We start from the raw sequence: 17,586 nt of genomic DNA on the forward strand, positions 1-17,586 counted from the left end.
ACTTTCTGCTCCATCTTTCCTTATATCTAAAACTTCTCTAAAAAATAAGGCAGCCAGGCACGGTGGCTAAAGCCTGTAATCCCAGCACTTTGGGAGGCCGAGATGGGTGGATCACGAGGTCAGGAGATCGAGACCATCCTGGCTAACAAGGTGAAACCCCGTCTCTACTAAAAAATACAAAAAACTAGCCAGGCGAGGTGGCGGGCGCCTGTAGTCCCAGCTACTCGGGAGGCTGAGGCAGGAGAATGGCATAAACCCGGGAGGCAGAGCTTGCAGTGAGCTGAGATCCGGCCACTGCACTCCAGCCTGGGCGACAGAGCGAGACTCCATCTCAAAAAAAAAAAAAAATAAGGCAGTACATTGCCCATGGAAAGGGTAAGATATGGTTTGGCTGTGCCTCACCCAAAAGCTCATCTTGAATTGTAATCCCCATGTGTCAAGGGGAGGACCAGGTGGACATAATTGGATCATGGGGTGGTTTCCCCCATTTTGTTCTCGTGATAATGTATGAGTCTCACGAGATCTGATGGTTTTATAAGTATCTGGAATTTCCCCTGCTAGCACTCATCCTCTCTTCTGTTGCTCTGTGAAGAGGTGCCTTCCGCCATGATTGTAAGTTTCCTGAGGCCAACCAGGCACGCAGAACTGTGAGTAAATTAAACCTCTTTCCTTTATAAATTATCCAGTCTCCGGTAGTTCTTTATAGCAGGGTAAGAAAATAACAACACAGGGCATTTTCTCCTGACATTCTGACATGTATAGATACATGTCTGAGTATATATGTAAGAATATATATGTTGAGTCACCTTGTAAAAGGTGTTTCTTAGTGTGGGTTCATGGTCAGAAAAGTTTGAAAGATACTACTCTGAGGCCTCATGAAACCTACCAGGACTTCCATAAAACTAAACGAAAAGTCACTGCACTAGGGAAAAAAAAATTTCCATTATCATTTATTGGTGCTTATTATTAGGCACTATAGTATGGACTTTACACATTCTCAATTGTCATTCCATCTTTGTGATATAGGTACTACTCTGTACAGATTAGGAACAGATTAGGAAAAAGAGGATCAGAGAAGTTAAATAATTTGTCCCAGCTGGGCGTGGTGGCTCACACCTGTAATCCCAGCACTTTGGGAGGCCAAGGCGGATGGATCACCTGAGGTCAGCAGTTCGAGACCAACCTGGCCAACATGGTGAAACCTCGTCGCTACTAAAAATACAAATAATTTTAGGCAAAGTGGCACACGCCTATATTCCCAGTTACCTGGGAGGCTGAGGCAGGAAAATCACTTGAACCTAGGAGGTGGAGGTTGCAGTGAGCTGAGATAGTGCCACTGCACTCCAGCCTGGGTGATGGAGCAAGACTCTGTTTCAAAAATAAATAAATAATAATAATTTGTGCCAAGTCCGCTGAACTAATAAATACCAGTCAGGATTTAACCCTGGCCTGTGTGACTCCAAAGTTTAAGCTTTAAACCACTACTCTAAAATGCTTCAAAATAAAAAAGAGAAGGCAGTAAAAGTTTTAATGGGCTGAGCCCAGTGGCTCACACTTATAATCCCAAGACTTTAGGAGGCTGAGGCAAAAGGATCACTTAAGGCTAGGAGTTAAGAGATGAGCCTAAGCAACTTGACGAGACCACATCACTATTTTTAAAAAAAAGGCCAGGCGAGGTGGCTTATGCCTGTAATCCCAACATTTGAGGAGGCTGAGGTGGGAGGACCGCTTCAGGCCAGGAATTTGAGACCAGCCTGGCCAACACAGGAAGCTACTTGGGAGGCTGAGGCAGGAGGATCCCGAGTCCAGGAGTTAAAGATTACAGTGACATAGGATCATGCCACTGCAATCCAGCCTGTGCAACACAGTGAGAACCTGTCTAAAAAAAAAGTTTTAACAAATATCTCCTCCATTATAACATACCCCCCATTATTTAATAACTTCCCAATTTACCAATGTTAAACAAAAATGCTTCATAAAACTATCAAATGCAAAGTGAGAATTTTTTTCTTCTAATTATTATACAGGAGAACCAGAAAAAGAGAATCATGGCTTTTTTTTTTTTTATAATTAATCCACTGTAAAGATTATTTGACTCAAACTATACAAATGTTCTAATCAAATTTTCTTGACTTTTCAAAAATTTAAATTAGGTGTACTAACAATTCTCATCATAAGACTTCCTCTTTCTACATATTGCTTTATACAATTTAAGAAAATATATTCCTGTACATGTTTTTTAAAACCATCTCACATGGTTTGGCCGTGTGCCCACCCAAATCTCAGGTTGAACTGTAATCCCCAGTGGTGGAGGAGAGACCTGGTGGGAGGTGACTGGATCATGGGGGTGGATTTCCCCCTTCCCCCTTGCTGTTTTCGTGATAGTGAGTTCTCACAAGATCTGGTTTTTTGGGTGTGTGTGTTTTTTTTTCTGAGACGGAGTTTCACTCTTATTGGCCAGGCTGGAGTGCAATGGCACGATCTCCGCTTACTGCAACCTCCGCCTCCCGGATTCAATTGATTCGCCTGCCTCAGCCTCCTGAGTAGCTGGGATTACAAGCTCCCGGCTAAATTTTTTTGTATTTTTAGTAGAGATGGGGGTTTCTCCATGTTGGTCAGGCTGGTCTTGAACTCCCAACCTCAAATGATCCGCCTGCCTTGGCCTCCCAAAGTGCTGGGATTACAGGGGTGAGCCACTGCACCCAGCCAAGATCTAGTTGTTTAAAAGATCTGGTTGTTTTGCTCACTCTCTCCTGCCACCATGTGAAGATGTGCTTGCTTTCCCTTCGCCCTTCCACCATGATGGTAAGTTTCCTGAGGCCTCCCTAACCATACCTCCTGTGCAGCCCATGGAACTGTGAATCGATTAAACCGCTTTTCTTTATAAATTACCCAGTCTCAAGTAGTTCTTTATAGCAGTGTGAGAATGGACTAATACACCATCCTAGTTATATGTCCAAAAGAATTAAAAACACATGTTTATGGGTCAGGCGCAGTGGCTCAAGCCTGTAATCCCAGCACTTTGGGAGGCTGAGGCGGGTGGATCACAAGGTCAGGAGACTGAGACCATCCTGGCTAACAAGGTGAAACCCCGTCTCTACTAAAAATGCAAAAAAATTAGCCAGGCGTGGTGGCAGGCACCTGTAGTCCCAGCTACTTGGGAGGCTGAGGCAGGAGAAAGGTGTGAACCCAGGAGGCAGAGCTTGCAGTGAGCCGAGATCGCGCCACTGCACTCCAGCCTGGGCAACAAAGGAAGACTCCCTCTCAAAAAAAAAAAAAAAAAAAAGGAAAGAAAAACATACGTTTATGTAAAAACTTGCAAATATTTATGGTATTATTCATAACAGCCCAAAAGCAATTCAAACTGATGAATGCCTCAACAAAATGTGGCATACCCATACACTGGAATATTATTTGACCATAAAAAGCAATGAAATGAATGCTAAACATGGATGAATCTTGGAAACATTATGCCAAGTAAAAGAAGCCAGATACAAAAGATCACATATTGTATGATTCTGTTTATATAAAATGTCCAAAACAGGCAAATCCACAGAGAGATAAAGTAGATTAGTCGTTGGTAGGAGCTGGGAGGAAAGAGAGAGCGGGAGTCACTGAAAAATGGGTACAAGATTTCTTTTTGGGATGAAAATATATAACTAGATAGTAGCGATGGTTGCACAACTTGTGAATATACTAAGAACCAATGAATGGTACATTTTGAAAAGGTGAATGTTATTGTATGTGAATTATGTACCAATAAAGCTGTTATTCAAAAAACACAAACACAGGCTAGGCACAGTGGCTCACGCCTGTAATTCCAGCACTTTGGGAAGCTGAGTCGGGCGGATCATGAGGTCAGGAGTTCAAGACCAGCCCGGTCAACATGGTGAAACCCTATCTCTACTAAAAATACAAAAATTAGCCTGGCATGGTGGCAGGCGCCTGTAACCCCAGCTATTCCGATGACTGAAGCAGGAGAATCGCTTGAAACTGCAAGATGGAGGTTGCAGTGAGCCAAGATCGCGCCACTGTACTCTAGCGTGTGCAGCAAGAGTGAAACTCCATCTCAAAAAATAAATAAATAAATAAAATAATTTTAAAGTAAAAAAAAACACACCGGGTACAGTGGCTCACGCCAGTAATCCCAGCACTTTGGGAGGCCAAGGCGGTGGGATCATGAGTCAGGTGATTGAGACCATCCTAGCTAACATGGTGAAACCCCATCTCTACTAAAAATACAGAAAAATTTGCCAGGTGTGCTGGCGGGCGCCTGTAGTCCCAGCTACTTCGGAGGCTGAGGCAGGAGAATGGCGTGAACCCGGGAGGTGGAGCTTGCAGTGAGCCGAGATTGCGCCACTGCACTCTAGCCTGGGCAACAGAGCGAGACTCCGTCTCAAAAAAAAAAAAAACAAAACCTTGCTATGCCAATTATTCAACCTATACAATCAGTAAAATATTTTTCTCAATGAAAACAACTTTTTTTTTTTTTTTTTTTTGAGACAGAGTCTCACTCTGTTGCCCAGGCTGGAGTGCAGTGGTACGATCTTGGCTCACTGCAACCTCTGCCTCCCAGGTTCAAGTGATTCTCCTGCCTTCGCCTCCCAAGCAGCTGGGATTACAGGCACGTGCCACCAACCCTGGCTAATTTTTGTATTTTTAGTAGAGACGGGGTTTCACCATGTTGACCATTTCACCATGTTGACCAGGCTGGTCTTGAACTCCAGACCTCAGGCCAGGTTTCTGGCTCACGCCTGTAATCCCAGCACTTTGGGAGGCCAACGTGGGCGGATCACCTGAGGTCAGGAGTTCAAAACCAGCCTGGCCAACACCGTGAAACCCTGTCTCCATTAAAAATATAAAAATTAGCCGGGGGTGGTGGCACATGCCTATAATCCCAGTCAGTACTCAGGAGGCTGAGGCAGGAGAACTGCTTGTACCCGGGAGGCAGAGGTTGCACCACTGCACTCCAGCCTGGACAACAAGAGCAAAATTCTGTCTCAAAAAAACAAAACAAAACAAAACAAAACAAATTATTTCCTTGCAAATATTTTTCCTTTTCTCAGGCAATAAACATTTATAGCTGTACAAATCTTAGTTTTTAATGTCTGCAAATACTAAAAATTCAGTATTAATCAATTTGCCAGTAGCAACTGGGGCTTAAAACAACAAAGATAATTAGAAAAATAATGTTCCTGAAGAACACTTTTATATAATCATGTATATCAATACAGCTTAGTAAATACTATTCACCTGATAAATACAATTTACAAAGAAAAGTAAATCCAATAGCACCCCTATCTTTTTATAAATGACTCTATCCATTTTCTGTTTCAGATTTGAGCCAGCTCTTGAAAACCATGATGCTGCTTTGAATTTGCTTATAATGCTCAGTTACTGTTCTTAAAATATTTCTCATCTTCAGAAAATTAAGCAAAAGCAAAGTGTGGAAAACAAAATTGCAAGTCCCTGGAGATGATCTATGTCATCTACAAAGGGAAAATACTCAAACAGATGTCCCTCAGGCCTTGTGGAATCTAAATTTGGGCACTAATGACATGAGCCATGATAAGATGTCCTAATGAAACAAGACAGACCGCCGTTGTTACTGCACAGTGACATGGTGGGTAAAGTTTCACCTAATTAGGTGAGCTCCAGTGAAGAAAAAATTCAGTGGTAGCACTGTTCAATAACAACTGCAACCAAGATCTAGAAATCACTATCAAAATGAAGACTAAACACAAATTTACTAATCTCCATATAAAACTTGTTTTTTTTTTTTAAAAAAGAGACTTGTCTAAGCTTGGTTATCAACTTTAAAAAGTGAAAGCTAAAGGTTTTAAAATATGTTTTCACAATAAATGCCTTGTTCATGTTTTATGCTTCTGAAAACGGTTCAAAGTAGGGTATATATAGAGCTAAATTTTTTTTAATTTTGTTAGTATTGACATTTAAGATGCTTAAAATCAGAATGAAATTTATAATAAGACACTTAACATTAAAGGACTTTTACCATTTATTAATAATACAAATAGCTAATCATTTTTGCTTGCTATGTTTAAGGACAAGCCCCTCTCTCTTTTTTTCTTTTTTTTTAACTCTCAACAGGCCTATGCTAGGTGCTAGGATGATGATCCTGTCACTGCAGACAGACTGGAGTGTCCAAGGCCATGTGACTGAGACGCTTCAGATATGACAATCTAACCCAAGTGTGTCTGACTCCAAAGCTTAAGTTTCTACTCAGATAGTTCAGGAACAAAACAGTGGTAAAGTTTATGAACATTAAAAAAAAAAAAAAAAACCCAACTATTCAAGTTCTTCATCTTGATGAAACTGCAGGACATAATCTTTATCCAAAAATTATCAGATGGGTAAATCAAACTTTTTTTGATAAAGAAAGAACTCACTTCAAACAGATAATATACATATACCTTTGAAAAACAAAGCATTGTAAGTGTGACATAAAAGGACGAATTAGTAGATATTCATCATAAAATCCAAAGATGAATGTACTCACAGCCTAGCCTGCCACCAGGCAAAACAATTCCTACTAAAGAAAGGAAATTAAAAATGAAAACTTCAATGCCTTCCTTCCCACTCTATGAGTTCCCATTCTTTTATGAATGTGGTTTGGGTCCTAAGATTTGGGTCTACTCAGATACCAGAAGACCCCTTATAAAACCTGTCTACCATCTGTAGAATTTCAGTATCATTCCTTTTGAGGATGCTACTGATTCAAACATTAGGCTGCATATGAGTTTTCATATTTCTATGACCGTAATTTCTACTCTTCCAAACAACAATCTATATTACGGAGAATGATTGAATTTCTCAGTGTTTATACTATCAGGTAGTTACCTGTTTTCACAAAGGGAGAAGAACAAATATTTTCTTGGCAGCTACTAGACAATCATACACCAGTTGATTTCGTCCTCATGGCAACCTCAGAGACATCAACTGGGATGGCCTTCAGATGACAATTCTTTCTCCTCTTCTCTGGGATTCACATTTGGGCAAGTTCCTAGGGGTCGTGCCTACTTTACATGGCCCATCCCTCTTGCCATGCTGACTCAACTGAGAAAAACACTTGATGAAAAATGTTCTTCATTACACAAATATTTATTGAGCACCTACTACGTGCCAGGCACTGGCGATTCAGCACTGGCAACATGGACAGGGTTCTGCTCTTGTGGAACTGTTACTATATAGTTGGGGGAAAGAGACTAAATAGGGAAAACATATAGTACAGTAGGTGGTACTACGTAGTATGGAGAAAAATCAAGCAGACAACGGAGACTGGGAACGGGGCAATTTTAGTTTTCAACAGGTGGTTAGAAAAAGCCTTACTACTGAAGCATAATTCTAAGTTGGACGGGAAATAAAAGCCTCACTGGAGGAGGAGAAAGGACAAGGCAGGACATAGCTTGAAGGAAGAGCATTCAGGCAAAGGGAACAAGTGCAAAGGCCCTAAGGCAGAATGAATGCCTGAAGAGACTGAGAATCAGTAAGGAGTCCAGCTTGACTGAAGCAGGGAAATCAAGGGGAGAGGAGTAGGAAATGAGAGATAAGCTACTAATTAGGCTTTTTCACAGGATAGTAGAAGCCTTGGAGGGTTTTAAGTAAGAAGTGGCATATTTTACCATAAAGATTTACAGGTTCACTGTGGCTGCTTTGTTGAGAACAGACTGAGGGGGAACAAGCACAGAATTAGGAAGACCTAGACATGGTGGTGCAGGCCTGTAGTCCTAGCTACTTGGGAGGCTGAGGTGGTAGGATCCCTTGAGCCTGGGAGTTTGAGCCTGCAGTGAACTATGATCCTGCTACTGTACTCCAGCCTGGGCAAGAGAATGAGAATCTGTCTATATTTAAAAAAAAAAAAAAAAAAGGAACGAAATAGGAAGGAGCCTCAGGAGGCTAATATAAAAATCCAGGAGAGAGTGAGAACCCTAGATATAATGCAAAATAGAACCTGGGTATACTGTAAAGGTAACTCTGACAGGATTTGCTGGTGGAGTGGATGTGGACTGTGAGAAAGAGGTCATGACACAGAAAGCCGACTACACCTGCTGCCAAGGTCCCCAGAGCTTCCCTGTTTCTGCCCCATCTGAAGATCTGGTTGTTAGGCTATCCCTCCAGAGTCCTTCCAATAAACCCCCTTTTGAGTGTCAGAAAACAACAGTTGGTTTCTGCCACTTGAGACCAAAAGGAACTTAACTGCTACAATTATCATCATTTTACAAAGAGAAACCTGAGGTGTAAAAAAGGTTCAGTACTTATCCCAGACCCACAGCTACTTGTAGTAGAGTTCAGATATGAACACCAGTCTGACTGGCTCCTAAGCCTGCATTTACTCCATTAAAGCACACTGCTTCCAAGGCCTTGAGTAGTCCTCTACCTGCCAACAGGTACAGAGAGCTTAAAACAAAAACAAGGGGGAGGGGGCAGGGGAAAAAAGGCCAGCAACAATCAGGCTTCAGTCCCAGCAACTTCCCCAGGGAGGGACTGATGAGAAGCAGGAATCATCCTATTACGGACAACGCCCCTCCTTTCTCACCACCCCACCAGGTCAAGAGCCTCAGCTCCTCTGTTCAGCAAACACGGGAAAGCCCCAGCTCCACGAAGTTGAAAGCTCTGGCTACAGAAGAGGAAAGAAAATGGGGCCAAATTGGCAGATCACCTTTCCTTTTGTTTTATCATCTTTCTACACTGCTGCAAAATCATTTTCTCTTCCTTCTCAAAAATAGTGTCGTTACTGGCTTAGCATTCAGGATGTTCTCACAAGGACCTATATTTTGACACAAAGATAAACATTCAATAAACATTCACATTAGTCCTTTTTTTTTTTTTTTTTTTTTTAATAGACAGGGTCTCACTCTGTTACCCAAGCTGGAGTGCAGTGGTGCAATTACGGCTCACTGCACCCTCAACTTCCTGGGCTCAAACCATCCTCCCACCTCAGCCTCACAAGTAGCTGGGACTGACACACATACCACCACGCCCAGGAATTTTTTTTTTTTTTTTTTTGTAGAGACAGGGTGGCCTCACTATGATGCCCAGGCTAATCTCCAACTCCTAGTCCCAAGTGATCCTCCCACCTCAGCTTCCCAAAGTGCTGGGATTACAAGTGTGAGCCACTGCACCCAGCCCTAGTCCTGTAAGAAGAAAAGCTTACATTAGAAGCTGCAAACTTAAAAGGACACTACATAGCTGCCTCAATTTTTTTCAGTAGTCACTAAAGTTGGGGAGGAAAAGGGATAACTTTTTGTTTTTCTTGTAATTTGAGTTAGTAAGCAAGAAAGTGATTGCTTCTTAGTCCTTTTGAAAGTATTCAGCTAAAAGGGATATGCTGAGATTTCAAATTTAAACTATCAAAAAGATCAGTTGTAAAATCTTAGAGCCAGACTAGAACCTAACCTATCCAACACTCTTTTCCCATTTTGTAGATGAGGAAGCAGAAGTCCAGAGAAAGAAATAATTTGTCAAGGTTAATAAATCATCTTGGCAACAAAAGGAAGACTAAAATCCAGGCTGATTCTCATCCTTGCATACCATATCGTTTTCAGTATTCAGTTACCTTGTTCACTGAATATTAAAGAGGTCTGTAAAATGTCTGGCCAAAGCACGACACACCATATTCTCTCATATCTAGTTTCCTCTTTCTCTTTTCAATTTCAGTACCTGATATTAATGGGCACTGAAAAAGTTGGGAAGCCTCCCCGCAACTTTTAAAATTGCAGAAATGAACTGAAATTAAGTCACAAAAGAGACCCAAAATTGACACAGGAACATATCAAGTGTGAATTATAAATACAAAGGAGCGCCAGGCATGGCGGCTCATGCCTGTAATCCCAGCACTTTGGGAGGCCGAGGTGGGCAGATCACCTGAGATCAGGGGTTCAAGACCAGCCTAACCAACATGGAGAAACCCCATCTCTACTAAAAATACAAAATTAGCTGGGTGTGGTGGCACCTGCCTGTAATCCCAGATACTCGGGAGGCTGAGGTAGGAGAATCGCTTGAACCCGGGAGGCAGAGGTTGCGGTGAGCCGAGATTGAGTCATTGCACTCCAGCCTTGGCAACAAGAGCAAAATTCCATCTCAAAAAAAATAAATAAAATAAATAAAGAGGGGCTGACCACAAAATAGATCTAAAATATGATTTAAAAATAGATCTAAAATATGATTTAAAAACATAAGAGGGCTCCATAAATACCAACAAGACCCTGGAAAATGTAAGCTAAGTGACAACATTAGTTAAAAATAAGTAAGTCCAAGGCATTTAGTTGGGATACAATTGAAGTATCATAAAATTAAGAACTAAATATGCCACTTTTGAGTGAAAAAAATAAGCTAACAGGACAGACTGCCAGGACAACAGGTAAAAACCAAGACCTTCCCATGTACATCTGGATATATGGTCACCCAATACAAATAATACCTACGAAAAACTACGTTGTTTCATCCACAAGGCAATCCCAAGAGATGAGGATCAAAAAGCCACAACTTTTTTTTTTTTTTTGGAGACGGAGTTTTGCTCTTGTCGCCCAGGCTGGAGTGCAGTGGCACAGTCTCGGCTGGAGTGCAGTGGTATAGTCTCAGCTCACTGCAACCTCCACCTCCCGGATTCAAGCAATTCTCCTACCTCAGCCTTCCAAGTAGCTGGGATTACAGGCACCCACCACCATGCCCGACTCATTTTTGTATTTTTAGTAGACATGGGGTTTCACCCTGTTGCCCAGGCTGGTGTCCAACTCCTGACCTCAGGTGATCTGCCCTTCTTGGCCTCCCAAAGTGCTGGGATTAGAAGAAGCGTGAGCCACCGCACTCAGCCAAAGCCACAAACTTTTATAAAATCAAGTCTAAAAATAAAACACCAAAACCCCACAGAATACATTTCTTTCTTCATAAAAATTCACCCTAACTACCTATTTCACCAATGGCTCATACCTGTAATCCCAGCACTTTGGGAGGCCGAGGCAGGCAGATCACTAGGTCAGGAGTTCAAGACCAGCCTGGCCAATATGGTGAAACTCCATCTCTACTAAAAATACAAAAAATTGGCCAGGCGTGGTGGCGCATACCTGTAATCCCAGCTACTGGGGAGGCTGAGGGAAGAGAATCACTTGAACCTGGGAGGCGGAGGTTGCAGTGAGCTGAGATCACGCCACTGCACTCCAGCCTGGGTGACAGAGCAAGACCCTGTCTCAAAAAAAAAAAAAAAAGAACAGGGACAATTTGGCAGGCCACCGCTCTCCCTCCATCAAGGTGAGTTAAACAGTGTTATTCTCGAAGGAGAAGGGGAGGAATGGAAAGCAAGGGAGGACAGTGTTCATGCACGACTTGCACACTGGACCTAGCTTTGGTCTACATTTTGCCTCCTTCACACAAGGCCAGGCAAAACTCATGGGCTCTGGACCCCACCCTGTCACCAAGATCTTATACCTGGGGAATCAACTGACCTTGGAAATTCTAAACCCCAGAACCAAATTTCAACCATCAAAATTATTCAGTCTAGCAGTCTTCCTCCTCCTTGGCTGCCACCTCCAACAATAACAGTAATAGTACCCACTTACTGACATTTACTATATGCTAGACTTTGTGCTGATCACTTTTCATGTATAACAACTTTCAAGCCTGCCAGAAATCCTGTGTTTTTTAAAGTATCTTTTGTATTTTTACAAATTAATATACATATACTTTTAAAAAAAGAAAAAAGTCAACCAATAGAGGAAATAAAAAACAGCCCCCTAATGACCCACACTTTAAATAGCAGGTACATACATATCCTTTCAAACCCTTTCTGCACCACAAAACACTTTTCTTCTTTTTTCACAATGAGGCTACATGAAGTAGAATGTTAGTTTTCCAGCTAACAAAACATTTCGTCAGCTGAAAAACATTCTACCTCATTTTTTCTTTTTTTTTTTTTTTGAGATGCAGTCTCGCTCTGTCACCAGACTGGCATTCAGTGGCACGATCTCGGCTCACTGCGACCTCCACCTCTCGGGTTCAAGTGATTCTCATGCCTCAGCCTCCCGAGTAGCTGAAATTACAGGTGCCCAACACCAGGCCTGGCTAATTTTTGTATTTTTATTTTTGTATTTTTAGTAGAGACAGATTTCACCATGTTGGTCAGGCTGGTCTCAAACTCCTGACCTCAGGTGATCCACCTGCCTCGGCCTCCCAAAGTGTTGGGATTACAGGTGTGAGCCACACTTAGCCAAACGTAACTTTTATATGCACTGAGAAACCAAAAAATTTGTGTGACTCACTTTATTGTGATTATTTGCTTTATTAAAGTAGTCTGGAACCAAACTCGCAATATCTCCAAAGTAAGCCTCTGTAGATTTAACACCCAGGATAGAACTGCGTCCCGCTCAGCCCAGGCCACTTGGCCTTTCTGGATCTCAGGATGCACACACAATTCAAACTTGAAACCCACCTGCTTCACCAGGAGCTTCCCTAAGAGGGTTTTCACATAAAGAGGTCTACTCAGCTATTATCACGAGAAGTCAGCACTACAAGGGATCTTAGCAGTTATAGATGCATTTCTCCTCACTTTATAGTAAGAGAAATCATAAATTATGGTTTTATGACAAACTAATAAAGCTTCAAACCACAAGAAATACATTGAAAATTTTGAAACGAAAGTATAAAACAATTAAGTTTAGATTTTGGTAGGTATAGGCCATGCACAGTGGGGAAGCCAGGAGGTTGAAATCAGCCTGGGCAACATGGCTAGACCCCGTCTCTACTAAAGAAAAAAAGGCCAGGCGCAGTGGCTCAAGCCTGTAATCCCAGCACTTTGGGAGGCCGAGACAGGCAGATCACGAGGTCAGGAGATTGAGACCATCCTGGCTAACATGGTGAAACCCTGTCTCTACTAAAAAATACAAAAAACTAGCCAGGCAAGGTGGCGGATGCCTGTAGTCCCAGCTACTCGGGAGGCTGAGGCAGGAGAATGGCGTAAACCCGGGAGGCGGAGCTTGCAGTGAGCTGAGATCCGGCCACTGCACTCCAGCCCGGGTGACAGAGCGAGACTCCATCTCAAAAAAAAAAAAAAAAAAAAAAAAAAAAAGCTGAGTGCAGTGGCTCACGCCTGTAATCCCAGCACTTTGGGAGGCCAAGGCGGGCAGATCACGAGGTCAGGAGATCAACACCATCCTGGCTAACAAGGTGAAACTCCGTCTCTACTACAAATACAAAAAAAATTAGCCAGGCGTGGTGGCGGGTGCCTGTAGTCCCAGCTACCAGGGAGGCTAAGGCAGAATGGTGTGAACCCGCGAGGCAGAGCTTGTAGTGAGCTGAGATCGCACCACTGCACTCCAGCCTGGGCGACAGAATGAAATTGTCTCAAACAAAAAAAAAGCCAAAAAAAGGTAGATTAAGGCCGGGCGCAGTGTCTCACACCAGTAATCCCAGCACTTTGGGAGGCCGAGGTAGGTGGATCACGAAGTCAGGAGATCGAGACCATCCTGGCTAACACGGTGAAACCCCATCTCTACTAAAAATACAAAAAATTAGCCAGGCATGGTGGCATGTGCCTGTAGTCCCAGCTACTCAGGAGGCTGAGGCAGGAGAATGGTGTGAACCCAGGAGGTGGAGCTGCAGTGAGCGGAAATCGCGCCACTGTACTCCAACCCAAGCGGCAGAGGGAGACTCCATCTCAAGGAAAAAAAAAATTATACTAGGTACTTTTTGGGGTGGAGAGAGGAATGTGAAGGTAATGAGATTTTGCAAAAATCTAAATGTGCAGTAGAGCCTGCAAAAACATTGAGAAACCCATTTCTTATCTCATGTAGTGTAAAATTTTGGTTTCAGTAATTCCTAACTCCAGACTTCTCTGAATATTAGCCAATACATCATAAACTGCTAGAAACAGGTTCATATAGTATATCATTAACCATAAAGCTTCGGCTTAAGAGACTTCAATAATGATTGGTTGTCACCTAACAAGAAAAGCTGACAAAACACAGATTCATTTTTCCATTACATTTAATCATGGAACTTAGCTACTGTGACTTTATTACCAAAAGTATAAGCAGCTAGTATTGCTATTATAAAAACAGCATTTTCCTCTCCTAGTCACCCCACAGAAGCCTTAGTATCTAATTAATAGCAACTCTCAAAAAGGACAAGAAACCAATTAGACCATAAGGTACTATTAAGAGTGATTTTTAAAGAATTTGTTCAATTCCAGAGGCAAATAACCACATAAAGAGATTAAAATTGGGTTCTAAGGTTCTTTTTTTTGAGACGGAGTCTCGCTGTGTCACCCAGGTTGGAGTGCAGTGGCCGGATCTCAGCTCACTGCAAGCTCCGCCTCCTGGGTTTATGTCATTCTCCTGTCTCAGCTCCCAAGCAGCTGAGACTACAGGCGCCCACCACCTCGCCCAGCTAGTTTTTTGTATTTTTTTAGTAGAGACGGGGTTTCACCGTGTTAGCCAGGATGGTCTCGATCTCCTGACCTTGTGATCCACCCGTCTCGGCCTCCCAAAGTGCTGGGATTACAGGCTTGAGCCACCGCACCCGGCCAGGTTTTTGTTTTATGGCAAGACATATGGCAGTATAAAAAGCATGGCCGGGTGCAGTGGCTCACGCCTGTAATCCCAGCACTGTAGGAGGCCAAGGCGGGTGGATCACCCAAGGTCAGGAGTTCTAGACCAGTCTGGCCAACAAGGTGAAACCTCGTCTCTATTAAAAATACCAAAAAAATTAGCTGGACGTGGTGGCAGGCGCCTGTAATCCCAGCTACTTGGGAGGCAGAGGCAGGAGAATCACTTGAACCCAGGAGGCAGAGGTTGCACTGAGCCAAGATCAGGAGATCACGCCATTGCACTCCAGCCTGGGCAACAAGAGTGAAACTCTGTCTCCAAAAAAAAAAAAAAAGTTCAAGCAGCCAAAACCCATAGTGTAAAGCAGTGTTACCTTTTATGTAACATAAATTGGTTACATTTACAGGATCACTCATTCATTCATTTAGGAAAATTTTACTCAGCCCAGCTTGGCACTGGGCCAGGCTCTCAGCCAACTTCTGCCCTCACTAAACTTGGAGCAGACACAGAGAAAAGACAGCAGAAAACTACAGTACAGAACTGCAGAGTGCCACGAGATCCCACAGAAGGACTGCCTGCTCCAACAGGAAAGACTTCCCAAAGGACGCCACAGGAAGGCTAAGACAGAAAGGAGTAAGCCGCAGATGGAATGAGAGGGTAGGCAGATTATGTCCCAAGAAGACAGGATAGACTGGAAACAGCAGGGCTGGATTGCTGATCAACAGCAGACGAAAGCAGGACTGAAGAATCCCCCATCAGGAGCTGCTTTCTTCTGTGCCAAAAACTTGACATTCAAATGACCACATGAAGATTTGGTTGTTCACAGTCATGCGTCTTCATTCTATAAGGTGATAAAGGTCCTCCTCTTACCCGTCTTCCAGATACTAAATAGTAATCTTTTTATATTTTTATTTTACTTTTGATACTCTTTTCTACTCTATTTCCAGATACTAAATAGTAATCTTTTTATATTTTTATTTTACTTTTGATACTCTTTTCTACTCTATTTACAAAGAAGTGGAAACTCAAAATAATCCAGTGTGTTAAATATACTGACTGCAAAAAAAAAGATAAATCTATGAAGTCTCCTCAGACATAGAACTCTAGTGTTTCAGAAAGAAAGAGTGGCTTAACTGTAACAGTATTATTAATTAAATGCTGATAAAAATCATCCTTTCAAACTTTTTCTAATTTTAATTATAAATCTAAATCCCTTAATCATTAATTACACTACTGCTGTGGTTGTTAAGCAGACTCATGTTGCAGCAAACAAGGAAACTAGTTACCTAAAGACATCAATTAGAAAGCATCCTCAAAAATGACACTTCAACATTTTTTTCTTCACTTGTGTAAACTTGCTAAATGCCTATGTGAAATGAAGCAATATCTAAAGCAAGACTGTCTTTGAACTGTACTGAATCAAAATAATTTAATCACATAAAAAAATTTTTTTTTTTTTTGAGACGAAGTCTCGCTCCGTCCCCCAGGTTGGAGTGCAGTGGCGCGATCTCGGCTCACTGCAAGCTCCACCTCCTGGGTTCACACCATTCTCCTGGACTACAGGTGCCCACCACCGCGCCCAGCTCATTTTTTATATTTTTAGTAGAGACGGGGTCTCACTGTGTTAGCCAGGCTGGTCTTGATGTCCTGACCTCGTGATCCGCCCGCCTCAGCCTCCCAAAGTGCTGGGATTACAGGCGTGAGCCACCACGCCCAGCCAAAAAAATTTTTTTAATACAGACAAGGTCTATGTTGTTGCCCACGCTGGTCGCAGACTTCTGGCCTCAAGCAACCCTCCTGTCTTGGCCTCCCAAAATGATGGGATTACAAGAGTGAGCCACCCATATCCAGCCTAACACTTTTACAGATAATAAATATTTTGAGGATAAAAACACACATAGCCACCTAGGCTGCAGTTCAGTGATACCATCACAGCTCAATGCAGCCTCAAACTCCTGGGCTCAGGCATTCCTCCCACCTCAGCCTCTAAAGTAGCTGGGGACTACAGGTGAGCACCGCCACACCTGGCTAAATATTTTATTTTTATTTTTTTTAAACGGAGTCTCCCTCTGTCACCAGGCTGGAGTGTAGTGGCACGATCTTGGCTCACTGCAACTTCCACCTCCAGGTTCAAGTGATTCTCCTGCATCAGCCTCCCGAGTAGCTCAGACTACAGATGCCCGCTACCACACCCAGCTAATTTTTTTGTATTTTTAGTAGAGATGGAGTTTCACCATGTTGGTCAGGCTGGCTCAAACTCCTGATCTCAGGTGATCCGCCTGCCTCGGCCTCCCAAAGTCCTGGGATTATAGGTGTGAACCACTGCACCTGGCCTTTTTAAAAAATATTTCGTAGAGATAGGGTTTCAATATGTTACCTAGACTGATCTGGAATTCCTAGCCTCAAGTGATCCTCCTGTCTTGGCCTTCCAGAGTACTAGGATTACAGGCGTGAGCCACTGTGCCTAGCCCTGTTATTGGTTTTTTTTTTTTGAGATGGGAGTTTCACTCTCTATGCCCAGGCTGGAGTACAATAGTACAATCTCAGTTCACTGCAACTGCCGCCTCCCTGGTTCAAGTGATTCTCTTGCCTCAGCCTCCTGAGTAGCTGGGACTACAGGACGTGTGCCACCACACCTGGCTAATTTTGGGTTTTTTTTTTTTTTTTTTTTTTTTGAGACGGAGTCTCGCTCTGTTGCCCAGGCTGGAGCGCAATGGCGCGATCTCGGCTCACTGCAAGCTCCATCTCCCAGGTTCACGCCATTCTCCTGCCTCAGCCTTCCGAGTAGCTGGGACTACAGGTGCCTGCCACCACAGCCAGCTAATTTTTTTGTATTTTTAGTAGAGACAGGGTTTCACCATGTTAGCCAGGATGGTCTTGATCTCCTGACCTCGTGATCCACCCGCCTTGGCCTCCCAAAGTGCTGGGATTACAGGCGTGAGCCACCACCCTGGCCCGTATTTTTATTTTTATTTTATTTATTTATTTTTTTGAAATGAAGTCTCACTCTGTCGCCCAGGCTGGAGTGCTG

The 17,586-nt window shown here is 42.9% G+C and overlaps 1 protein-coding gene across 1 annotated transcript in view; it reads right to left on the bottom strand.

Moving 5' to 3' along the window:
• Positions 1–17,586, bottom strand: part of PPP1R13B (protein phosphatase 1 regulatory subunit 13B) — a 125,004-nt gene that overhangs the window by 90,595 nt on the left and 16,823 nt on the right. The gene's annotated exons all lie outside the window — the stretch shown is intronic.

The sequence above is a fragment of the Rhinopithecus roxellana genome, chromosome 5 (genome assembly GCF_007565055.1).
Source record: "Rhinopithecus roxellana isolate Shanxi Qingling chromosome 5, ASM756505v1, whole genome shotgun sequence".
NCBI classification, from domain to species: Eukaryota; Metazoa; Chordata; class Mammalia; order Primates; family Cercopithecidae; genus Rhinopithecus; species Rhinopithecus roxellana.